The sequence below is a fragment of the Diceros bicornis genome, chromosome 16, assembly GCF_020826845.1.
Source record: "Diceros bicornis minor isolate mBicDic1 chromosome 16, mDicBic1.mat.cur, whole genome shotgun sequence".
Taxonomy (NCBI): domain Eukaryota; kingdom Metazoa; phylum Chordata; class Mammalia; order Perissodactyla; family Rhinocerotidae; genus Diceros; species Diceros bicornis.
In genome coordinates, this window is record NC_080755.1 from 46,539,550 (window position 1) to 46,566,258 (window position 26,709).

The 26,709-nt window shown below is 37.3% G+C and overlaps 1 protein-coding gene across 1 annotated transcript in view; it reads left to right on the forward strand.

Moving 5' to 3' along the window:
• Positions 1 to 2,310: 2,310 nt before the first annotated feature.
• Positions 2,311 to 26,709, forward strand: part of RAB27B (RAB27B, member RAS oncogene family) — a 155,117-nt gene continuing 130,718 nt past the window's right edge. Inside the window, exon 1 of the mRNA XM_058557173.1 lies at positions 2,311 to 2,368. The gene's annotated coding sequence lies outside the window, so the exon portion shown is untranslated. The remainder of the gene's footprint in view (positions 2,369 to 26,709) is intronic.

Genomic DNA, 26,709 nt, shown 5'->3' on the forward strand with positions numbered 1-26,709 from the left:
GCTCCAAAGAGAGGCTCGACGGAGGGGTATTGCCTCCCACTTGTGCCGCTCACAGCCCCTCCTCTGCTATGGCCCCGTGCATGCACCTAGCGTACCTATCAACATCTCTGGACGGTGTGTTAGCGCCTTTTGCTGCTAGTCAACTTTTTCTCTTTAAAGCCGAATCTCATTTCATAAAACGTGCTGAATTGAGAAGTAGTAGAAAGAAATGCAGTGGATAAGCGAATCACAATTTGTGGGCAAGTTGAGCAAATATTGCTGCCCACAATTTGTGGGCATTGAGGCAAATATTACTCTGGCTTAACTTGACTCTCTAATGACCAGTATGGCTCCCTCTTCATGCACTTCTTCCCCAACCACAGTCAGAGCTGATTGACCTGCGTGTGACTCGAGATCAGTCCAGCTGATTGACTTCCGGATCCTTAGATCTTAAAAAGCGTCAGTGCCCTTCATTGTTGGGCTCAGTCTGACACTGTGACTCTTGGGTGTGTACTTTTCCTATGAGAAAATCCCACCTTGAGTGCTCCATGGGGAGATTCTTACCTAGATCTTTGATCTTCTCTCTCCCCTCTTGGCCTCTGAACCTCTGAGCCTCAGCCTTACCAGCGTACCTTGTTACGGGGCAATATACTTCACTCCTGGCAGCCATACCTCCCCTCCATGGTCTGAGTAGGATCACTAAGTATGAGCGGCCCCTGCCTGCTCCTTTGCAGCACCCATCTATCTGCCCTCCCTCTCTTCATCTGTATTAGTACCTGTATTTACTCTGCGAACAAATCTTACTGGGGTTAACTTTCCAGATTCTGGTCCCTTCTGATCCAATCTGCCTACTGTCAACCAAACTGTGACTATATACTTGGGTAGGGACGGGGGAGGTGGAGAAATCAGTGAATCAGTATTAAATTCTTAAACTGAATCTCTCGGCTCAACACCATAGCCATAACGTCCGAACATAGAAGCCCCTAGTGAATATAGCACATCTTGACTCATACTATTCACTCTTTTATGGCAAATATTATATGTACACATTATTGTTTGACTACACACATATATTAATATCTTTTCTCTACATTTAAATTATAAGCTTCTTAAAGGCAAATGTATACTTAACACAGTCCCTTAAATAAAACAGCTGCTCAGAATGATCTGCTAATTGAGTTTAATCTATTAAGAGATTATCTTCTGTACTTGTTTTCTTTAGTGTAATTTCTCAGTTTAGCGTCCAATTCATTCTTTCCACAAATATTTACTGAGGGCCTACTATGTGCTGAGGAATCTTTCAGGTTATCAAAGTATTACTCCATCAAAGTAAATAGAAGTGATTCTGTCATATAGATTATATTGCAGTGGGCGAGTTAGACAATAACTTAATAAAAAACTACGAATGTTGTGTGGGAAAAGGTGCTACAAAGAAGAAAAAGTGGAGCAAATGAATAGAGAAGACAAAGGGTGGTTTACATGGAGTTTTGTACATTTTGCCTCTCTTAGAGAATAAGCTTCTGGAGATCTCTATTTTGTTTGTTTTTGCATTTATTCTATTTGAGATTTTTGAACAGAATATGCTAAACATGGAGTTTTAGAATCTTTAACAACAATTTTTGCAAATAGTAAGAAACAACATATTAAACTTTTAAAAATGCCGTACTTCATTATTCTTTATTCTTTTTTCTCTTTACATTTTAAATGTGGAGGAAAAAAAAAAACAAAATAAATCGATTTCAGTCAGTATAGTGCATTATATAGTGCAAATTAGTTTTCTTTCTAAAACCCTCTGGCTTTAACATTTTCAAGAGCACCGTTTATTTAACAGACAAGATCATCTGTAATCCTTTTTGGTTTTAACAGCAGTGTCTGGACAACATTAGCAGACCCAGTTTACTATCACTTTTCCCAAACCCAAGCCCCAGTGCCCTGAAGCCTAACGAGCTGACGTCCCTCAAAACCCTTGGTGACAGTCCCTAGAAGAAGCACAAGAAATAAGGAGGCTCTTTGGAGTTACCTTGTGTGCTAACCTGCAGCAGGCACTAGGACCGCCCAGACGCCGATAGGCAGCCACGCTTCACAGCCTGTCTAAGGGACTGAGCCGCCCGTGCTGTTACACAAGAGAGCAGGCAGCAGCCGTAGCAGCTCAGCATCCTTCCCCCTTCTGGTGGATTGGAAGGTATTTACTTGCTCTTTATCATTCAGATTTTGTACACTGTCAATGTGCCTTTAGTATTCACTTGATCTGATGCTCTGGAATACTGTCCAGCACTTGTTGGGTTACTATCTTATGTTATGTTGATTTTCACAGCTGATGGAAGCAACAGTGCCATAAAGAAATGGGCTAGATATTTCCAGAGGCTGAAATCTGGAGGCATTTGGAGGTGTAAGTACATCGGTCACAGATCTCGAACGTGTTGGCTGTGTGAGTTGTGTCTCCTGATCTTCTTCCTCACTGAAAGAGCCCATGTAAAACGCTATCTGCATATTTCATTCACGAAGGAGGAGCACCAAGACGGTGACAGAAACCACTAATGATGGGCCTGAAACTCCACTTTGGAGTGGCTGTGGTTCCCTCCTCTAGCCTGTGAGTTTGCAAGAGGAGAAGCTAGATTTGCAAGAGTTTTGATGGGAAAGAGATTTTTGCTCAGGGCTGTGGACTGCTTGCTTGCTTTCTGCTTTCTGTTTTCAAAGCTCCAAGATTGTCCTTCCTAATCATTGCTGTGGTGCAGTGTAGGAGTCTTTTTGTGCTTGCTTTATTTCAGCATTCCAAATACTCTTATCATAAATGTGGACTGCCAGAAAGCTATTAAACCATTCTGTATCTCTCAGTGTAAAGCCGTTGAAGAGAAATCTGGTTGGTTTTCTCTTGACCATATTATACTACAATTAGTAGATTGCAGACGGAAACATTTAAAGAAATTAATAATCTAAGATTCCTTTTCCTGTTCAGCAATGAATCTGGTTATGTGTGATAAGGGAGTAGTTTGCTATTAGAAAACCCAAATGGATATGACTCTGCGGAGAAAATTGGAAATTCTCTTTAAGTGTTTTACAAATCAATGAAAGCTGCTTTTTCGGGGCCTTGATGCCAATTTCATGCATTAAGAGCTCTTTGAAAACTTTAAAGCCTTGTTGAATTGTAAGGTTAGATTATTACCTTAGAAATTAAATTTAAGTATCTTACACCAAAATGCAATAGATAAAAGTATCTATAAATGAATAAAATGTTGAGTCCTATTAATGGTACATTCATGGGAAATTTTAAAATAAACAGTGCCATTAAGATTTATTTCTGGAAAGAAAACAGACTAAGACTCAAAGCCCAGTATCAATGTTGAAAATGTAACTTTAATGAAAAGGATTTTTTAAAGAATTTAAAAAATACCTTTGGTAGTTCAACAGTTATATATTTTAAGTGCACTATGTTTGATATATTGAAATACTCTAAAGGAGATTTCAAAATATTTAAGTATCAAACTTTTGAAAATATACTTATAGTTCTCCTAAAATTTTTTATTTGGTAGGAAAGAGAAGAACAGAGGATAAGGGAGGGAGAGACTGAGTCTTATTTTAGTTTTCTATACTTTGTGTTTTGAACATTCTGATTGAATATTTACTCTATAAATATGTTACCTATATTTTTAAAATGTAATGAGAATTACAAATAGTTGCAATAATTAATTTACAGTATCCTTAAGATGCAAATGAACGTAAGTATGTAAAATTAACATGTTAACATTGCTATATAATATTTCTTAGGCAGGGAAAAATCTTTTTTGAAATAATGCCTTGTTTCTGGAGGAAGTTACAGAAATCAGAACAGGAGTAGTCATCACAGACTTTCAATAATTTCTGAAGCAAAAGTAATTTTTGAAATTTATTTTTGAGTTGCTATAACAATATACTACGTAACGCTATGAATTTTGTGTTAGTAAAGTGTATCCCTCTCTCTTTTTAAAAAATTTTCTATATTTCAAGTCTGGAAAGATAACTCAATTCTTCAAATTAATACTTAGTTGTGAAAATTTTTACCCAACATGTGATTTGCAGCCTTAAACTTCAGTTTTATGTCATCCTCATATATGTCATCATTAATAATTTTAGAGTAACTTCATTCTATGTTGAGTCTAAAGATTCATTGAATTCAATGATGATAGGAAAAAAAATCCCAGAGGCATTGATCTTATTCAGAATTTGATACTCTTCTCAGCACGAGAACTTTCTTCCTGAATTGAAGTCCTAAAAATAAGTCCACTGGCTAGACCTCGTTAACTGAAGACGATGGGATCGAAGCCCAGCAGAAGAGCAGAACTGCTGGCAAACAGGTGGCGTGTAGGCTGAAGAGTCAAATGCAAAAGCTGAAACTAATTTGTTAAAGTGTGAAAGGAGTGATTATCTGGTGATTTTATCCCTGAGAATAATCCCCTTAGGCCTTGAAAAGTCTTGCTGCCCAAAGGATCCAGGTGAGTATGAATATTATCTAGATTTGCTGGAGAATATTAAGGTAGATATTTCTAAAAGATTAATTTTAATATACATATTCTTATTGAAAAGAGGTTAAACGGATAGCAAATCTGGTCACACTGATTTTACCCTCAGCTGTGCTTTTTTTCCTAGAAGACATAACATAATCCATATGGATGGGGTACTTAGTAAGACATTTAAGAAAGATGGACAAAGATAGGTTTTACGTTATTAAATCACCCAGAAGGACCTAATGCAAAGGGAGAAGAGGAAGGAGCGTCAGCAAAATTTGCTCTGTTATTTCTTCAGTTTACTTTTATTTTTCTTTTCTGAGCGCCTATGCTTTGAGTTAGAAAAGATGTCTCCTAGTACAAGCCACAGAAAACGCAGTAAGTCAGCTGAGGGCCCACTTCTAATGGTAAGCCTGTGGGAAGCACTTAGCGTTTGCTGAACTAATAAAGAAATAAATGTAAGGAAATGACAAATAGTCCTTCTTGATTTGTCCTGAAATGTGATTACAATGCTAACATGAGTTTTTAAGAACCTGTTGGCCGCATATACAGGCCACGATAGATAGGAATCTTGTGCAACTTGAGAATTTCTTTGGCATCTAATTATAATTTTCTCTTGTTAAATAAAAGACTTTAAAGGGAAGGGGATGAGAGTATATTAGTGGCATGCCATGTGCACGTCGGTGATCGTGTGTGAACCAGGAGGGGTAGGTTATGTATTTTGTTGGAGTTTGGCAAAAGGGATCAGTTATGATCCATATAGTTTTGGGAAGAAGCCTTTCTTGAAAGCAAGGTCTTGTTGTGTCCAGAATTGATTTTACTTACAAGGAATTAAGTTTTTGGGTACAGCAGAAAGCTTTTAAATCTATGAGACTCAGGCTTTGAGTACCAAAGACCAATTAGCAATTTGAAATGTGTACCATGCATTGTTGATAAGCAGTTTTATCCAAAACATTGTTTTAATTGTCCCTCCTGGTTCACACAACTATAACTCATGTGTAGATGGACACCACTAATATACTCTTATTCTCTTCTAATTATGTCTTTTATTTCATAGAGAGGAAGTTAAAAACTCTACGGAAACTTGTTGATAAATATTAATCATGGTTCCATAGATGTTTAAGTTGCAAATGAGCCTTGCTAGTCCCAAAAATGCAATGTAATCATTGTAGTTTGCACTTTGGAATCAGTGGAAAATTTTATGGAGACAGCATTTAATATTTTTGGGTTGTCTGTCTTTAATAGATGTTTGTCGGTTCCTCACTGTATGCCAAGCATGGGAGTTAGAGCAGTAAACAAGATATGTCCTGTCATTCATGGCCTCCATCATTTTGTGGAGGGAAATAGGCAATAAACAATAATTAAATATTATTAACCAAAGTCATCGTTATTAAAATTCTTTTTTATTATTATTGTAGCTTGTTACAAATTAAATAAACCAGAATATATCTGATAGGTACTAACTTGAAAATTGAAAGAAGGCTATGATAAAGACTGACTTGGTAGCTTTTTTAGATGTGATTGTCTTGAAGACTCTGAGAAAGTGACATATGTTCAGCGATCTGAGTAAAAGAGGCCACCAAACAGTGAGTGGCAGGGTGCTGTAATAATAAAGAGCGCAGACTTAGTGCAAACCTGCTGCAATTTAAATCCTTTCTATGTCATTCTTAAACCTGGAAATCTTGAGCATTTTACCCTTTGAGCCCCTTTGGTAAAACTTTACAGAGTTTTGAGAAAAATGAGCTTTTTCTTACAGAGTTTTAAGAAGAATGAGATAACATGTCGAGTGTCCATAGCAATATCCGGGGCAAATTTCATTCCCTTCATGACTTACAAAGTGTTGTTACAACTTTAAGAATTCACTCCTTTAAATATCTAGTCAAATAAAGAAGTATTGGACTATTTTGTCACTCCTGTGCCCCTTTCTTTAAGTTCTTTTGGTGATTCTATGTCACACAGTTGTGGGAGAAAAAACAGCCACTCCCACAGATAGCAGAAATAGAGAGCATTGTTCCTGAATCTTCTAAAGACCAAGTCTCAATTAGAAGCTTTGTTAGATGCAGTCGTGGTGGATTTTTGATGGTCTCCTCAGAAACCATGGTGGTTGATGGGGATTAATTAAGGTGCTGTTCCTCCCGGGGAATGCCGGACTGAGATGCCCACCTCCAAGGAGGTTAGACACGTGTTCCCTGGCAGGACTGTGCTTACTGGGTTGGCCTGTCCAATGCAACTTCTTGAGGAGTTCAGTGAGATGAACATGGGTCTTCACAGTGCGCAGCACGGGATTCGGGCTCAAGTGGAAGAAGTGGGTTCATTGATGAAAAAGGTTGTTCGTTGATACTTGGAGCAGCTCAAGTCTAAACACTTTTGGAGTTTTGTCATCTCATCTATGAGCAGCCATAAAATATATACTTGTTCACAAACAACCACATGTATTTCCCTAGTATATATAAATATATATATATTTTTTAAGTGGAAAATTGCCATAGGATGACTTTTAAATACTTCTCCCCTACTGCTCTTGACGATATAGCTATGTATCGCAGCAAAATTGTTCAACAATGTTTTTCCCTAGTCATTTCAAAGGAAAACATTAATCCTGGATGTTATTAGCCAGATGTAATTGAAGCTACTTTATCAGAGAAAATTCAACATAGAAAACTAAACTAAAATAAAAGCACCAAAGAGGCTGACGTTGAAATGAGCCATGGCCGGGGGGGAAGTCCGTGACAGGTCTAGATTTCATTTGGCCAAGTTCTTGATCTTGTAGAAGGAGATGGAATCCTCCGAAGTGGCAGCCACAGATAAACTGGAAAACTATACTAAAATCTCCTTCTGCTGGACCAAGAAAGAGCAAAGGTCCTTGCTGAGCATGAAAAAAGCAGTGACAGGGTCAGGTCAGGAAGTAAAATTCAAGTTTATGAGACCTTGTGTTGTGAGTGTTTAAATCTATCTGCAACTCTGTCATGCTCCATCTGTGTCCTTCGAAATGTAACTTGATTTATTTAGGTCTTAGTTGTTTTTATTGCCATATATTGAATTTGAGTAATAAATTAATATTATTAAATGAAGGATAAGTGTAATATGTAAATATATAACAGGCAGATAATTACTGAAAGAAAGTTGGAGTAGCAATAATCATAGTAGGCATATACATTTTAAAGCAGAAAGTGTCATTAGGATTTAAAAGCCTTGTTAAATAACGATTAAACATGCAATTCACCAGTATGATATGTCCGTACTGAACCTGTAAGCACCTAATAACATAACCTAAAATAGTATAAACAGAATATAAAAGCAAGGAGATATTGACAAATCCACAATGACAGTGAGAGATTTTACCAAATTGTCATAGAACCTGGGCAAAAATTAATAAGGATAGAGAATTTGAACCATACAATTTACAATTTCAATCTAATGGACATATATTAAACTTGCAACTAATAAAGTTACTCTTTTAAGCATACATAAACATTCTTCTTATGCATAAAAATTTACTAACACAAAATACAAAGCAAGTATCAACAAATGACAAAGATCAATACCATACAGTTAATATCATTTAATAACAATATAAAAAAATTTCTTTGGATCAGAAACCTATGAAGTTCAAATTAGCCACATATAATATAAAAGGTAATATAATCCAGACTTGAAAATCTAGAAAATAGTGTCTAGATTTAAAGGTAGTTATTAAATCTCATTTGATCCCATTAAAAATGTCACTTTTATTCATGCATCTCTTGGGATTATTTCTAGCCAGGCACATTTTTCACCTTTTACTCCAGGTTACTGTGTATGGAGTTTAGGTAAAACAACCAGATTTCTGAACTGAACACCCTTGAAATTTTCCCATTCAACCACATCGTCATGGTAATCAAATAAATAAATTATTGATTTATAATAAATCTGTGATTCTGATTCTGAGGCCAAATTTCGACTGGGCCTATTCTGATAACTATCATGCCCTGTGGGTAAATCCCCATTTTCAAGGTTAGAATTAGCTCATAACTGGATTTAAGATGGTCTGTATTGTAATATCCTGTCTTTTCTTAATACAGAAAATATTTCAATCACTGTAAAAAATAAATACCGACCAAATCCATTATTGATGGAATCCCCAAATGATTCATTTTGCTTCATGAATATTGTAGGTGTTATACTTTTATCTAGGTTGTTTTAATTATTATCTTGCCTTTCACTTCTTTTATAAACTATTTTTTAAAAACTTTAGAATACAGAACTTTTTATGACCCTCAACAGACCATTTCAGTACCCTTCTTTGGAAAAGTCTTAGTTATTTACAAGGGTTTTGCATTTGTCTAGATTCAAACTATATCAAAGTTTCATTTCAGATCTGTAGCAACTGCTCAGTGTGAAAAAGGCAAGGAGGCTTACTATCTGAGCATTGCATATGCTCCTGATAAAGAATGACCCTCTATTATGCCTTGACAAGAAAAAACTCTAGGAAAGATATAAATCTTGTATCATTCTATGTGTGTGTCAAAAGTTATCTATCTGCAGGACAAACGGCTCAATTAAAGAGCAATTGCTCCTGGCAACGTGATCATTTAAATGGTGCTTTTTCATTTTGAATGGACCCCTTTAGTTGTAACTGGAATAAAAAGACAGTATGTTCCAAGTCTGTTTGAGTTCTTTTCAGAATGCTAAAGTTTCTTTCTTTCAATAATATTCTGCCTCTATTAACATAGTCAAACTTTTCAGTTTTAGAATACTTAAAATGAAGTTTGGAAGGGACTTTTGAAATCTTGGTCTACCACCTCCAGTTTAGAGATGACAATCCTGGAGTTCCAAATGGTCAGGTCATGATGTGCCAGATGTGGAAGGAGAAGCCATGTCTTATGATGTTCAACCTGGCCTATTGACCCAGCATATAGTTAGTTAAAGTACAATTTCAAAATGTAAAATCATAACTCTCAGGCAAATATAAAATGGACACGTGTAAAAGATTTTCTTTAATTCATTAATTAATGAAGGGTATCAGTAAGATGTAATGACCAGATTGAAAAGCATTTAAGAAACTAGGTATATATTGGCAATTTAAAAAGAAGTGTTAGGGCCGGCCCCATGGCCTAGTGGTTAAGTGCAGTGCATTCCACTTTGGTGGCCCGGGTTCAGTTCCCAGGCACTGAGCTACACCACTCAGTGGCGGCCATGCTGTGGCAGCGACCCACACACAAAATAGAGGAAGATTGGTACAGACATTAGCTCAGGGCAAATCTTTTTCAGCAAAAGAAAAAAAAAAAAAGAAGTGTTAGGATAAGATGGTGTAATTTTTTTTAAAAAGTTAATCTTTGAGGTTATCTGTTCCATCAGGCAAAAGTTATTTGCATTTCTACGGGACAAAAGCCTACAAGTTAACAAGTAACTTCCTGAAATCTGGGACTTTTAATCAATAGTAAACAATTAGAAGAAGGAAGTGACTTCTCTTAGACAATTCTCAGTGGCCTTTGTCCCCATATGTTATTGAAAGTACTTTCTACTCATCTTTTTGGCTCATTTCCATGGAATAGACCAGGGGTTGACCAACTCAGCCTGTGTGCCAAGTTCAGCCCATCACCTGTTTTGTGAGTGAAGTTTTATTGGGGCACAGGTTTGACTTGATTATTTCCATAGGTGCATCAAGAGTGTTAATTAACCATATGGAACCTCCTGGAATTTGCTCTGCAAATCTAGGGCCTTATAGTATTGAGCGATCACTAGCACCACAAAATTTACTTCTGTTTGGAATTTTTGTACGAAATTTTGAGTTGGACTTTTAAAATTCTCTTTTAATACCTCTTCTATTCCAAGGCTAGGAAACCAACCCTAAAAGAGTCTCTCCACTAGATTCAACTGCAGTACCCATAAGTTTAGGTGAAATCATCTCTTCTAGAGCTCCGTCAAATTTGCTAAGGCCCCTAGCCTGCTGGAAATCATCTCTTTACTACCTGAGAGGCTGGGACTTTGAAAGCAGACACTAGACCAGCTTCCTAGAAAGGCTTTGTGGGCATCCACTTCAAATATGGTCCTTAATGATGAGCTGTCATACTTGATTAAATAAGAATCCTTCTCAAATATGACACTCCAAGCACAGACTTGGTTGCAACATTGATTTGTGCAGTTAAGTCCTGGTAAACACGGAGACAGACTCGTATTGATCCATGCAAATAACCTATCGCCATGGAAAGTAAAGCAATTCAGTAAAAATATTATTTGCTTCTGAATTCCAAGTGGGTCAGTGAGACTTAGATACCATTTAGAACATTTAATTTCAGGTTTACAGAAGCATAATCTTCTAAGGTTAGAATTAGAGGTAACTAAGGAAGAAAGAGAAAGGGTTCCTCTACATATTTATTAGAAAATAGAAAGTTAAAAGAATGCCAGCCAGATTCCAGACAAATAATCACAATTGCATTTTCCTCATGAGCTTATTTAGTCCTGGTGATTAATCCTTGTTGCCCTGGATCCAGGGTCAGCAGTCTGCTTTCATGTACTATGTCTGCTTCCAGACTAAAAGAGTCTAGCAAATCCTGACTTGTTCCATTGGTACAGCCTGAAAGTTGTCTAAGCCATGTGAGTTTAGAGCCTATCTCCGAGTCAATTCTTTGACAAGTACTTGGGACTATACTTTTTATGAGGCTTTGAGACTGTCCTTTGTTGAAGACACCAATTCTAGCCTAGAGCTTATAGCAGAGCCTTCAGGGAGGCATCAAGAAATAGAGAGTTATTTGATGATGAGACTGATTGATTGTGGTTGATTTATGACAATAACCAATGATGTCAGAATTCAGGAGAGTAAACTTCTCTATTAGGTTCTCATAGTGGTTTGACCAATGCTTTCCCTGAGGGTAAGAACATATTATGGAATGCACTGAATAATCTCCAGGGCCTTCCCAAAAAAGCATCTAATTTGTGAACTATTTGTATTTATTATATTTTACTTAGGCAAATTAGTCTAAGGAAGTCTGAGCCTCTCTTCTGATTTTACAGTTCTTTCTATGCAGCTCTTACAATAGTGTTGAACCAGTTAGTAACTGTGAAGCTACCAAACAAACCTAATTATTTCTAGCATATTTTTAATTTTTACAAAGTAAAATAACAAATATTTATGATTTTTCAGGTGCTCTCTGAGGAATCTCAAAGCTAATATTATGAGTTAATTTTTGGGGCTACTGGGGGTGACCTCTAAAACTAATTTTCAAATTATGACTCTGGCAAATATAAAATGAACATATGTGAACAATTTCGTATAACTTATTAATTAATAAAGGAACCAGATGTCATAATTGCTGCAGAGAAAATATGAGAAATTATGTATATATAGGCAATTTAACAAAGACATGTTAGGATAAAATTACTGAGTCAGATTTTAAAATTTGCTAATGTCCAATAGGCCATAAACCTTTGGAGTTATTTGTTCCAGTGAGCAAAAATTATTTGCAGACTTAATGTATAAAATTCTACAAATTAACAAGTACTGTTACTAAGTCTGGGACCTTTAATTAATAGCAAAAGGTGAGACAAACTAAGTAGTACATTCCTCTGGACTTGTGCTGTCCAATAAGGTAGCCACTAGCTATTTAAATGTGGATATTTAAATTTAAACTTAAATTAATTAAAATTAAATGTAACAGAAAATTTAGTCCCTCGGTCGCACTATCCACTTTTCACGTGCTCAGTGGCTACACTGGCCTAGTGGCTACCATATTGGGCAATGTTTCCATCTTTACAGAAAGTTCTTTTGGACAATGCTGTGCCTACCTAGAGGAGCCTCAGGTGGCCATCGAACCAGTATGATATTAAAAGGATCTATTGCCCACTGTTTTGCCTTATCTTCAAGTTTCAGAGAATTTTTCTGACAGGTTTAATTGTGATAAAATTTATAACCAGCTAAAAGTAAAATTAGAAGCAAATACCTGCTTTTGGCTAGACTTCATTCTGATCATGCCAAAATGGGATAATTACATGAGTAAACCAAATGATGTGTGATATATTTTGGTAGTATTATAAAATGGAGGGTGAAGACTGGTAAGGAAGACAGAAAATAATTAACTAATTAATTACGAAGTTGTATGTTTTATGAAGAAGTACTGTGAGAGCATATGAGAGGAACGTTCTCCTAGTCTGTTGGGATAGGAGCTGGGTGTATATTTGGGGGGATGGACTCAAGAAAGACATGTCGAAGAAAGTGACATTTAAATTAAGATCTAGAGGATAAGAGGGATTTTCCAGGTAAAGGAGTGTTGTGGGGGAGTGGGGCAGGAAATTTCAGAAAGGAAATGTCATGTAGGAGGCCCCTGACAAAGAAGGTAGCATGAGCATTTGAGTTTTTGATTGGATGAAGCTTTAATGACGTGAAAGACTGTTTTTTAATGTTATTATCTCCTTTTTTTGGCAAAAAGAAAGAGCAGATTGGCACAGATTACTTTCTTATATCAAATTGCAATCAAGGAAAGACATAAGTAGATATAATCCTAGTGACCAATTTCTCGTTCAAAATTTCCAAAAATGTTTCCCTCTGTGGAAGAAAGCTGCCCGTATAGTCACCGTGACCTTCCAGGAAGGTGCAAAACAGAAGAGGTCAGCTTCAAATCAAGTCATGATTTACTGGTTACGGCTGGCTGACTCGGGGCTGTCTTATGCAAACAAAGTTTCTTCTTTTGAATAAGAGTCAAGCCTTGGATGAGGTTATTGACCTTAGGCATAACTACAGGTGCCTAAGTAATCAGGGAAAGAGGTTACTCAATCCTTGCATGGGAAAATAACCACAATTTAAATGCCCAAATGACTCAACTTTTATAATATCAATTATGGATTATCTACATCCAAATATCTAAATGATATTAAATTTGATTGCAGAATTTTAGATTAGGTAATGAATAGATGGATCAAAATTTTATTTTTGAATCGTTTCTGGAACATTATCTTGGCATCATCTTTCTCTCTTTCCGTACAACTCTCATGATGTATTTATCCCACCATTCTAAATTTGTTGCTATATTTGACATCCTTTCTAAAATGTGAGCACATAATCATCTCTGTATTTTCAGTACTTAACATAATACTTGGCAAAGAGAAATGTTCAATACAAGTTTATTGAGAGACTAAGGAAGTGAATAAATAAATGATCCTAGATTTATGAATGTATCAAGAGAAAGAAAAAGACCTATTTAAGGTCTTTTAAATCTGCCTGGCCAAATCTCTTAAATAATTATTTTTTCATTTTATACAGAAGTAACTTAATAATATCTAAGTTATTTGACTAAGTAATATTGATGAGGCAAGAAATTTTCAAAGATGAAAATATCACCAATAACATCAACAATATGCTCAACTTTTATTGAATACCTCCTCTGTACAAATCAGCCATTAAAAAAAAAAAAAGGTGTCAGACATGGTTCTTGCCTTCTAGGAATTTGTGCCAAAGTTGAAAACATGAATATGTGCTTACAAATGTAACAACTAAAATAGGAAATGTGTGATAAATGCCAAATGAGTCCAGTAAAAAGTGAGAGATACCAGAGCTCGGAAGGTAAACAACAAAGGTATTCTAAAACCCAAGTCATATTATAAATCACAAAAGAGAGAAGAGCTTCCATATAATACCAGACTCCTTTAATTGTTCTTTGTTGACTAAACATTGACTTATGATCTTGTCCTTCTGTGTATATTTCTCAGTGTTTTAAAGCTGACCGACTTTGTGGACATTACTTATATTTTCTGCATAAGAACAACTGGAACAAATTAATAACATTGATCACTGACCATATCCCAGACGTTGTAAGCAGAATTTTACATAATGTATCTCTACCTTAAACCCTTTTTTAGAACATAAACATGTTCACAAGATTTTTAAAGCTTAATTTGCTTCTTTTGCTAGTTATGGGACAGAACTTGATCTGGAAGAGAACATTTTTTCATTCAATAACTTTGTTGTGGTGTACTTTATATAAAATAAACAGCACCTTTTAAGTGTGCAACTCAATGCGTCTTAAAAAATATGTACTCCTGTACAACCATGGGCACAATCAAGACAGAGAATATTATCATCACCCCAAAGTCCCTTGATATCCCTTTGCAGTGAACCCCAGCCTTAGGCTGCTTCCAATATGCTATTAGACACTACATTCATTTGCCTTATCTGGAATTACATATAAATGGAGTGGTACAGTATGTACCCTTGTGTACGGCTTATTTCACTCAGTGTAACTTTTCTGAGATGCACCCATGTCCTTGCATCTATCAGCAGTTCAAGATTTTTTTTAAAAAATTTCTGAGTCGTATTCCATTTTACAGATATACTACAAGTTGTTTACCCATTCTCCTATTGATGGACATTCAGGTAGTTTCCTTTTTTTTGGCAACTATAAATAAAGTTGCTATGATCTTTGATTTTCAAGTCTTTGTATAGAAATATGTTTTTATTTCTCTTGGTGAGTGCCTAAGGGTGGAATTGCTGAGCTGTATAATGTGTACATTTAGCTTTGTAAGGATAGTTTTGCCAAATAGTTTTCCAAAGTGTTTGTTGAATTTTACTTTCCCTAGCTGAAATGTATGAGTTCTAGTTTCTCCACATCCTCACCAGTACCTGATATTGTTAATGTTTTTTAGCCATTCCAGTGGATGTGTAGTGGGATCTCATTGTGATTTTAATTTGCATTTCTCTGGTAGACGAATGGTGTTAAGCATCTTCACATGGGCTTATTACACATTCATTTATCTTCTGTTGAGAAGTATCCATTCAGATCTTTTGCCCACTTTTGTAATCAATTACTTGTCATAGAGTTCTCTATGTATTCTGGATACAAATCCTTTGTAAGATATGTATATCACAATTATGTTCTCTCATTCTATGACTTTTTTTTTTTAAGACTTTATTTTTTTTTAGGTTCACACCAAAATTGAGAGGAAGGTACACAGATGTCTCATATACATAGCCCCTGCTCCCACACATGCATAGCTTTCCCCATTATCAATATCTCCCATCAAAGTAGTACATTTGTTACAACGGATGAACCTACATTGATACATCAAAATCACTCAAAGTCAATAGTTCACCTTAGGGTTCACTCTTGGTGTTGTACATTCTCTGGGTTTGGACAAATGTATGATGACATGTATCCACCATTATGGTATCATACAGAGTATTTTCACTACCCTAAAAATCCTCTGTGCTCCACCTCGTCATAACTCCCCCAACTCCAACCCCTGGCAACTACTGATCTTTTTGCTGTCTGCATAGTTTTACCGTTTCCAGAATGTCATAAACTTGAGATCATACAGTATGCAGGCTTTTCACATTGGCTCTTTTTACTTAGTAATATGCATTTACAGTTCCTTCATATCTTTTCATGGCTTCATATCTCATTTTTGGGGGGGATCAATAATATTCCATTCTCTAGATGTAGTACAATTTATTTATCCATTCACTTGCTGAAGGACATCTTGGTTGCTTCCAAGTTTTGGCAGTTATGATTAAAGCTGATATAAACATCCATGTGCAGGTTTTGTGTGGACAAATTTTTAATTCATTTGAGTAAATACCAAGGAGCATTTTGGATTGCTGGATCATATGTTAACATATGATTGCTGGATCATATGTTAAGAGTATATTTAGTTTTGTTTGGCTTTTCACTTTCATAAGTTTCTTTACTAAGAACAATAGGTTTCAATTTAGATATAGTCTCATTTACCTTTTGTTGGTTTGCAACTTTGGGAGTTCCCTAGGTGAAATCTGAAACTGGCCCCCACATGTGGAGGGCAAGGAGAGACCATAGGCAGACCGTTCCAGATTGGTAGGTGGCAGTTTTAATAAGCAAAGGAACTTACCACTTGGGTGGCCACAAAATGAGTAGATCTCCACAGCTGCCTGCCAGAATCTTAAAAGTTTTTATAGAGGCCTTAACTGGGTTCAGTCACGTATACAGTCCAGATGGTCTCAACAACACATTACTCTCTCAAGGCTGCATCCTTAAAATCAGCTCCTTGTGTGGGAACAATGGGCAGAATGTACATTCCAGGGACCGGAGTGGGAAAGTAGCCTCTGGTTGCCTAGGTCCAGTTTGCGAGTCAACCAGCGGTCACGTGCTCTTGATAAACCCCTCCAATACCTTTTTTGTGTCTTTAATGGTTTGTGCACGATCTAGTGACAAGTTTGCATGAATAGAAGAAGAATTCATCCCATGGCTAATATTATTAAAGTTCAGTTACTTGATTGGCTCTATGTAAGGCAGTTATATTAAGGATTTTCATATGAGTGATTTTATCTTATACTTTTTATTAACTAGTCCTGTGGATAATGAAATGATTCATAGACATTATCTTCCTAACTCCTTGGATGTCTAAATAGAAAGAGTTATAGAGCCTCAGGGTTAGGAAGGAAATGATAAGACATTCTTTCCATCCATTGGATAAACATTTTCACAGTCAGATCATTTTTCTAAGGCACATTTCCAGAACTTATTTTCATTATAGGCAGCAATGTAGCATAACTCATCTGGATGTTAGAACAGGAAAGGAAATAAGGAACTTGTCTCCAATTTTTCGTTTGTAGGACACCTGCCTGAATTTCCACAGCTTAGCAGTGGAACATCTCCAGTCAATATATCGCTTACTTTCAAGTAGAATCATGTCCTGAGAGTGGTTAAAGTGGTCCTATGGGCAGAGTGAGAGCTTTCTAATCAGAGAGAGCTAGGCATGCATGCTGGATTAGCAACATAGGGAAGTCACTTAAATGTCCCGAGCCATAGTTTCCTTCATCTGTAAAATGTAAAGATTAGGGTATATACACCAGAATATAGTAGGCTGTCACTAGACGGTAATTTTTTATTTTATTGATTGGTAATATAAATGATGAAATGGAGAGAGAGAAATTTTACTTCTGGTGCATTTTGATTAATAGAAAAAAGAAAGCTGAGACATTCAGCAGGAATAAAGATGACTAGATTAAAAACTTGGTCTTTATTTTCAATAAATCCTACCTAGGTTTTTAGACATGATAATAATCTAATTGTGGTCTACTTTATCAAGAAGCGTGTCTTAGAAGTCATGGATAATGAATAAGATCCTTAGCGTACAAAACCAAATAGCCAAGTAGTGACACAATTATTTTCAAAGGTAAGAAAAAATTAAATATCATTGAAGAAGCCATATCTCCCTATGAGACCTTTTAAATTTTTGAATAAATAATCGATTTTCATGGTTCAAAACTCAAATAACAAGGCCACACCAAGAAGACTCATCTCTGTTGCCCTGCCCGTTCATCGTTTCCCACACCTCCATTCCCTAAAGCTAATAGTTTTGTTACCTACTCAGTGTTTCTTCATGCCTATACAGACAAATATAGTTTTGCCTCCCTTTTTGTTACACAAAAGTTAATATACTACACTACATACACTGTTGTACATCTAGCTTATACAAAATGTATATATGAAAAGCCTAATGAATGTCACCCCTACATCGTTACCATGCTAAGCTTCTATGCAGCATTCCAACCTTATTGAATGTGCTACTGAAGCAAAAACCCTCCAACTCCTTTGCTAAATAAATCCCTTTCACCCACCTCTCAGCCTTGATGGCTTGGTTCTCCTCTTGCCTAGAGGCAGAAGGAGGCAGTAGATATGAATTCAAGTCCCCTGTAATTTATGAAGACATATTCTAGAGTTTAACTACTCGTGAAAAGAAGATCTAAGAATTCTGACATCTTTCCTTCTGGCAAAATCAGTCTTCAGGGGTTGGTTTTAGCCTGAAGGCTTTTGCTACAAATAAAAGTATGTTTCAGCATAAAAGTTAATGCAGCTTTTCGTTGAAGAGAGTGAATGTTTTCACGTGTAAAGCTTGAAAAGGAAAAGGAATCTAAAGCAGTTTTATTTTCTGAGTAGGGCAAATGACTGGGAGGAAATCCTTCTAAGGCAATTGCTTGTAAAGGTGACTCAATTGTCACCCTAGAGGAAGCTGTAAGCCTCTTGGAACATATCTCCCAAGAATGTACAGAGAGGCCCTTCTCTGAGTCATAATGACCGGTGGAGCCTAGGGTTAGAGTCACTGTCATAAATGCAGTTTATTTTGCAGTTAAAATTTCTGGATGCAATTTCATCTATCTGAATTTATAAGCATCCTAGCTTGTTTTAAAAAACCCAAAAGTACATGTATACAATTATTTGAATTCATAACAATAGAAAGCAGGAAGAAGTTTAGTGTCAGATATACAAATATTAAAAAGTATAAGGTCACTTCAATCATTCATAATTTATTTACTAAGAATTCATTTGCTTTTTCTGGAATAGATTTACCTTCATTTCCATGTTTTGTTTCTGCTAATGCTCAAGTTTATTCGCATTTTCTGAGTACAAATCCAGTAATTATAAGCACGGGTGCCCTAAAGAAAGCTGAGTGGTAGGTGTAAGCCAGTCTGGCTTCCACATTTTCTGTGTTTCTAGCTTGTGAGAGAGAACACAGCCGGTCCCTGGAATCAAGCCACAAGGAGGAGACTGTGACTTAAATATCAAGACCAAAGGCTCTCAGTTGTATAACATTCTGGTTTCCTGTTCAGATGGTAGCCATATCCCAGGACATCGATAATAGGTCTCATCTCCTCAAGAGTGTGCAAGACAACCTTGTAAATTTTGCATCCATGTCAACTCACATTGTCGGGGACAACTTTTGACAAGATGATCAGACCCTGTACTACTTTTGGAAGCCCACGGGAGCTAGCTATCCTCTAAAGGGTGTCTTCCCATTTGGGACAGGATTTTCAGCAACCTAGATAGAAACAGAGAGAATAATTTTCTTTCCTGGGCCTGTATAACATAATCTCAAGCATGCAAGAACATCAAACTTATTGTCTATGCCAATTATGGCACATCTGGCCCTTAATTCTGTACTACCATGTGGCATATCATTCAAGTATCATGCTATTTAGCTTTTATATGCTGTAGTTTTCAATGTTTTATGTCCTCTTAACATAACTAAAATATAAGCTTTTTAAGCAGAGGTATTCCGTTATTCATTCAGTAAATATTGAGTGCCTACTATGCATCAGATCCTCTTCTAGGGGCCAGTGATAGAACCTCTGTTATCCCGGAGCTCTGGATAGTACACCAAAAATATACAAATGCGTCTATAATATGTTTGATGGGGATAATTAAAGAAGAGCAAGGGTTGAGAGAGTGTGGGCTGATTTAGATTAAGTGGTGAGGGAAGGAAACTCTGACTCTGTGGTCCTCAGGTGGAGACCTGAGTTTAGCGAGTGATCAAGCTACACAGATAATGAATGAAAGGAAGAGCCCCTAAGGCAGAGGGAATGGTGAATGGTAAATGCCCTGGGCCTTGCATGGGAGTGTGTTTCTGTGGTTCAAGGAAGAGCAAAGAGGTAAATATGGCTGGAAAAAAGTGAGAAAGAGGAGAATACTAGGAGATGAGATCAGATACACAAGAGAAAGCCAGAGTGGATAGTATGAATAATCTTATGGAACTGTGGTCTTTATGCTTAGTGAGATGGGAAACCATTGGGGGAGGTGGAGCAAACAAGAGATGAGCTGTCAAGTGAGTGTCAGTCTGAGGGCAAGGGAGCAAGGGTAGAAACAGGGAGACCAGTTCCAAAGCTGTCACAATAGCCCAGACAAGAGATGATAGAGAATAAAACCAGTGGCTAGAGGAGTAATTCTGACGTAATTGTTATCCAGTAAACATCTCTCGAGAGAATTTGTACCAAGCAGTGTGCTTGAGTCTGTGCTCTTAACCATTGTTCTGCCTCTCTTAAAATCAGTGAATGAGTGTTCTATTAATGAAATAGATTGATTTCACTCCTTTGAAGGTTTTTGAGCCATGTACATCTCTTAGGCAGCTCTTAGGGCCTCGACACGAAGATTAGCAGATATGGATCTTTAATATTCCTTTTACCTTTCCTACCCCATTTCAGGACAAGATTTTTAGTTATTTTTATTTCAGAATGTGATAAAGAAATCTTCTTAGAGAAGATAAAAAGCGTTTTTTTCCTTTAAGATTTGGACTATACTGATAATACTAGAATTGTGAGGTCCAGATTATAGATGACCCTGTATCTCATCGCCCACGATCTAGACCTATTAGCTTGTTTCTTTTCATAGGAGGATGGATAGAAGGTCAGGACCAATGCCATCTGAGGAAGAATAATACTTCAAAAGGAGTCATTGGAAGCATTCCTTCAGTCAGTCAATTTACAAATATTTATTGAGATATGGCAGTGAGTTGACCACCATGCTGGCCAGATAGGTACAAAGATGGATCTTACAGTCTGGTTGGTAAAATGGCACTAAATCTACAGCTATGTGGAGGCATGATGGACAAGCCACAGGAGACATATGTGCAGAATGTCACTGGGGTAGAGAGAGGGAGGTATCTCATTGTATGTGGGAGAGGAGTGTCAGAAGATGTTAATGTATGAAATGAAGCTAGAAGGCGATTGCTAGGTAGACAAGGAGGTCCATTGACAATTTTTTGTCCTTGTCTGAGAAGAGTTATATTAGTAGGGGCTCATTCTAAAAAAAGAAATAGTCTTCCACTGGGGAAGAACTTGAAGAAAGATTATGCCAGTGTTATCATTAGATGGCAAGAATATCCTTTGCTTAGGTCCCAGGTATGAGGTAAGACTCTTAATTGCCAATTAGATGGGATAAAAACCATAGAGTTGACTTTGGTTTCTGGATGGCAAGAATATTTTTAGATACAGCTGCTATTAGGAGGATGTGTGGTAAAGCCTGAGCCCTCAGGGATGTGAATAATTTTTAAAGATCTGTTTTGAAGTATTTCCACGTGGGTCATACTTTAATCTATGAAAATGTTCCTAAAATTTTGCAAAGATGTTTAAAAATAAATTTGACCTTATTTTATACAGATCAGAGGAGCTGTAGGTATAGGAACCCTACAGCTTTTATGTAGTTAACACTCAGGTTTTTGAGGCATTCAAGCTTCCAATTAAGACAGAGAGGACTGGAATAAATCAGACTTGAGTGCAAACTTTGGCTCTGTCACCCAGCTGCTATCCTTGTTTACTTTTATTAGCCTTTGCTTTGTCATCTAAAAAATTGAGAGAATAACAGTGCCTTCATCATAGGATTATGGTGAAAGCGAAATTAGTATATGTAAAACACTTAGCAAATTGGCTGGCATATATTAAATGCTTAATGCATAACAGTTATTATTATACTCAATCCCCAGTTAACTTTTTGTACATTTGCATTTCCATCATGATTTAGCTTCAAGTGAGTTATTGTAAATTTTATAACATAAACCAAGCTATATCTAAGAATCCTGGCTTGCAGGGCATGAGAATAGCTACCTAATAGCAAAGAGAAATAGTACAGAAATTTAATGTTTACCTGTAAGTAAAATAAAATCAGTCTCTTCTTGAGCTGCCCACTTCTCACATCTCCATGTAGCTGAGAAATGTGCGTCTGCTTCATATTCTCTTGTAACAGTCCACTGGGCCAGGCCAAGGCAGAAGTTTCATATTTGTCTTTGATGTTCCCTAATCTACTCTCCATTTAGTGGCACCCCCTCCCCACAATCTCAAATCCTCTATAGCCTCAAGCTACTCCTGAATTGCCTCTATTTTTACTTATAAAAGGGGACTCCATCCTATAGAATTTTTTCTCTCCCCTCATCATGATCAAAATTTGCCAGCCTAATGTCTTACTCTCTCTCTTCATATTACCTTATAAACAAATACAAATAAGTATAATAGTGATTGTTAATATCTATGTGCTGCTCCTTCTGAGTGACATGGTTAAAACTAACAAAGGCCTTTTAATAACATAGATTTTTGTTTTAGTCTTAAATATAGATTCTAAAAAAAAATAAAAACCTGGATAAAACCAATGCCACTTTGCCACGGATGTGAATTAGGAGTTGAGAATGATAGTTGGTGTATTGCAAACGACCACAGTGGATGATTCAGTCTGAAGAATGTGGGAGGATTTTGAAACAAAATCTGAATGATAGTTTTTGGCATTTCAGTGTGTGTGTGTGTGTGTGTGTATGTGTGCGCACACACTCATGCACACACCCATGTATGAGTTCATCTACATTCTCTTTCTTCTTCCCACATCTTGCCTACCAAATAATTATGACATTCCAAATTATGCATGGATTTCAGAGCCACTGTTAGTTATCAGATTGTGAATTAGACTTTCCAGCTGGAGTATTTTATATTCTCTTTGCTAAGACTTTCTCAGTGGTCAATCCTATCCTATTTAAAGTTGTAATGTTGTATTACATCCGTAAAATCATCAAGGTTCTCACAAGGATTAACATATTTCCTGTGAGGATCGCTCTGAAGGGTAAGTAAGCCTTTGGAGAGCTCTATAGAAAAGTCAGAATGACCAATGTGGGAATTCAATGACTTGTATTCTCTCAGAACTTCACAGCAGTTCTCACCCCTTTGAAGTATGTCACAAGTAAGACTGGTAAAATGGAGATTCCTGGGCCCAACTTCCAGAGAATCTGATATTGCAGGTCTGGGTTGAGGCACAAATCTGGTCTTTAACAAGCAACCCAGGTGATTCTGATGCAGGTGGGTAGAGATCACATTTTCACAAACAGCAGCTTGACTTCACAAAAGGCTACCGGTCTCAGACAAATCCCATGGCTTCTTTCCAGCCTGAATGCCTTGTCCTGGCTCCCAGTCTAAGACTTACTAGATGTGTTCTCAGCCACAAGAGTTTTGGCTCACAGACCCTAACTTCTTATGACAGGTGCTGACAGCTGCCAGTTCCCAAGATGAGTCACCCTCCTCTTCAACTGTACCAAGAGAGATTGTAGAGGGCTTCTCTAGATTATATTTCACTGCCACCTACAAAAAACACAAAGAAAACTGAAAAACGATTTTTTTTTTTCATTTCTAAAAAGAACATATTATGTGAGAAAAATACTACTAACTGGGTGGTATAAGAGAGTCCAAGAAAGCTAAAATGATTAGTAACTTATCTGAATGTAAAGACTGATATTAGGGAAGGAAGACAGGAACAAAATTTTTCTAAGTATTCCTAGCAATCCTACAAACAATGTTAGAGTGTTTTTGTTTTTTGCTTCAAGCTATAACAGTGTTAGCTCTGTTTCTCCTGCCAATTAGTGTTTCTTATTAATTATGCTCTTTGCTTTGGGCTTTTAAAAATATCTACTGTTTTAAAATACCCACTGACAAGCTTTTTAAAATACCTACTGTTCTTGATTCCCTAATCATTGATGTTTGAGATTTTGCATCAGTGTCGTGCTTTCAACAACATGGTGCTTGAGCTGAGAAGATAAATGACTTGCTGTATTTCTATACAACGAAGTTCCATCATGCCTCACTAACCATTCCTTCTAGTAGGTCTCCGTCCATTCATACGTGTAAAGGGAACCATTTACTGTAATTTTCTGTCAATGAAATTGATGATCCCTTTCAGAATCTTCTAATGATTCAACTGTGGAATATTATAAGACAAATATTCTATTTATAGTCAGATATGTGAAGAGAGTAACTCTTGTTTAAAACTCAGGGGTGTTTAATTGTTTCATTTATTCAAGTAGAGAAGTGAAGGATAATTATTATGATTTTGTGTGTGTGTGTGTGAGGAAGACTGGCCCTGGGCTAACATCTGTTGCCAATCCTCCTCTTTTTGCTGAGGAAGATTGTCGCTGAGATAACACCCATGCCCATCTTCCTGTACTTTACATATGGGACATGCCACAGCATGGCTTGATGAGTGGTGCATAGGTCCTCCCCCCGGGATCCGATCCCACAAATCCCGGGTCACCGAAGCTCAGCGTGGGAACTTAACAGCTACGCCACCGGCCAGGCCCCCTTATTTGAAGTTTTAATGTCCAAAGTTTTCAAATTATGCAGAACCATTATATGGAAATTGGACCTTCCTCTCCTCCTTTCTTTTAGTTGACACTGATAGAGCAGCTATTCATACTCAGGCAATATGGTTAACACTGAAGAAACAAAGATGAATACTACATAGTCTTTGACAGCTCTCCTGGAGATAACAGTCTAGTTGAAAAGAGAGAGGGAGGATATATTAAATACTATTGAAGGTAATGAGTACTGTGGAAGAAGTATGTACTGAGTACCATGGAGGTATGCATAATTCACAATGTTTCATTGAGTGCCAGACTGTCTAGCTGCTGAGGACATAGAGTCCAGTTACTGAAATCAAGAAATTCACACTATAGAGGAGGATGATTAGTTTTAGAAAATTGCACAGGATATTATGAAAGCGAAGAAGAACCTGGGAGGCAACGGGGACAAGTTATAGTTTCCTGGAAGAGGATGTAACAGAAATAAGTCTTAAGTGATGGGCAGGAGTTAGCCAAACAAAAGGCAGAGAGCCAGCAGCACAGGTTACAAGGCAGGCTGAAGGGAGACTGCAAGCAATTGATTATTTCTGGAGAATCGAGTCCTAGATAGAGGTTGACAGGAGTTGTGAGTGGAGAGGGAGATGGGTGCCAGTCTACAGAGGGACCCGTGGCCTGCTGAAGAGACATGACTTTATCCTGTCCTGGGAGACACTAAAAGTTAAGAGGACAAGGAAACTGTCAGGTTTACATTTTACACTCTGGCAGTTGCATAGCTGATGGATTTGAGAAAGACAACACCAGAAGCTTGAGATGTTGAAGTAGTAATGCCTGTGAGAGATGAGAGTTTTAACCATGGCAGGGGCAGGGGTATTGAAGAGGATGGTAGCAGAGAAATAGAGAGGAAGTCAGATCAGTAATACTCAGTGATTGATTGATGTGGGAAGTAATGATGAGGGAAAAAATCAAGAATGACACCCAGAGTTTTAGCTTGGATGACTTGATGGATGGTGATGCCATTGATTGAAATTTGGGGGGAGAAATAGGCATGTAGAGGAAGACAATCTATTTGGTTTTGGACACGTTGCATTTCAGGTGTCTGTGTCACTCTTGGGGGAGCCATCACGGGTAATTATTTAAGTGTGAAAGGGAATCTGGGCAGGGGATATATATATGGGGCTCCCAAAGCTATAGGGGTAGTTGAAAAATATCTGAGTTCAATTTGGGGCACAATGAATTCAAGGAGCCATTGAAATGTGGCAATGCAAGTCCAAAATTCAGAAGTGAAGTTGAGGGAGACACATATTTTGAAACCAGGCGTATATATGTGGACTGTATTTTTCTCAGATTACACCATATGATTAATGAGGTAGTTAAATCTACCCAGGTGCTGGAGAGAAGATGTGAAAAAAATGAAGAGAAATTAACAAAGCACAGAATAAAGAAGATCCATAAAAATTGAGTATCACATCTATTAGGTTGTGAGAAAGCAATTGGGGAAGTGATAACAATCATTAGAGAAAATGCTGCGCTGGGAAAATAGTTCCTGAAATTAAAATTTCTGTGATTGTCACTTCTCTGGCACTGCAAAGCAACAGTTCATACTAGTCGGGGTTTCTTAGTCCTCAGTGGCCCCATCTGGCTCACATTCTAGGACCCAAATGGTGAGGTTAGGATGAGGACATGGTTCTTCCATTCAAGGAAGTTATTATTGCTTGCAAGCATGCAACTTAGCACTTCACAGCACACCATTGTACATTTTTCTCTGCTAGATTCACGTGTAAATTGAGGCAGGGGAACACAGTGGATGGTCGGCCCACTTCTGATACTAACTCTGCAACATTAAGCCATGAGCCTCAGTCCACTCAAGCTTAATAGCAACTCTCAGCCCTGGCTGCCCACTGGAATCATTTGGGGAGCCTTTATAAAACACGATGCATTGACCGACTCCCCCAGAGAATACGATGTAATTGCAGTGGGTGGGTCCCAGGCGTCATATGTTTTAAAAGTCCCCCAGGTGATTCTCATGTGCAGACAAGATTGAGAATCACTGCTGTCACATAAGGAAACACCTGCTCTGCCAAATCAGAGTAGTGGGGAAGAAATCAAATAAGATAAAAATTGTGTGACGCATAATCCCATTGTTAGAGGGTACTGAGGAATGAAATAGCAAAGTCCTAAGAAAGCAGCATGAAAAAGGTCTTTGTTTTGTTTGTTTGTTGTTTTTAACCTTAAGAAGTACCTGTGCCAGGGTAGGCAATTGACTCAGGCAGTAGGCAGCCTAGAAATTTCTGTGCTCCTTCCGGCGGCCAGGAGGTCTATGAAAGCCCTGCTGTCAGAGCAGAGCAGACCCACATGGATGGAATAGCTATGCCAGCTGCATATTTATAACCAATTACCTTGGGATTTCTGTGCCTCTTTCCTGTTT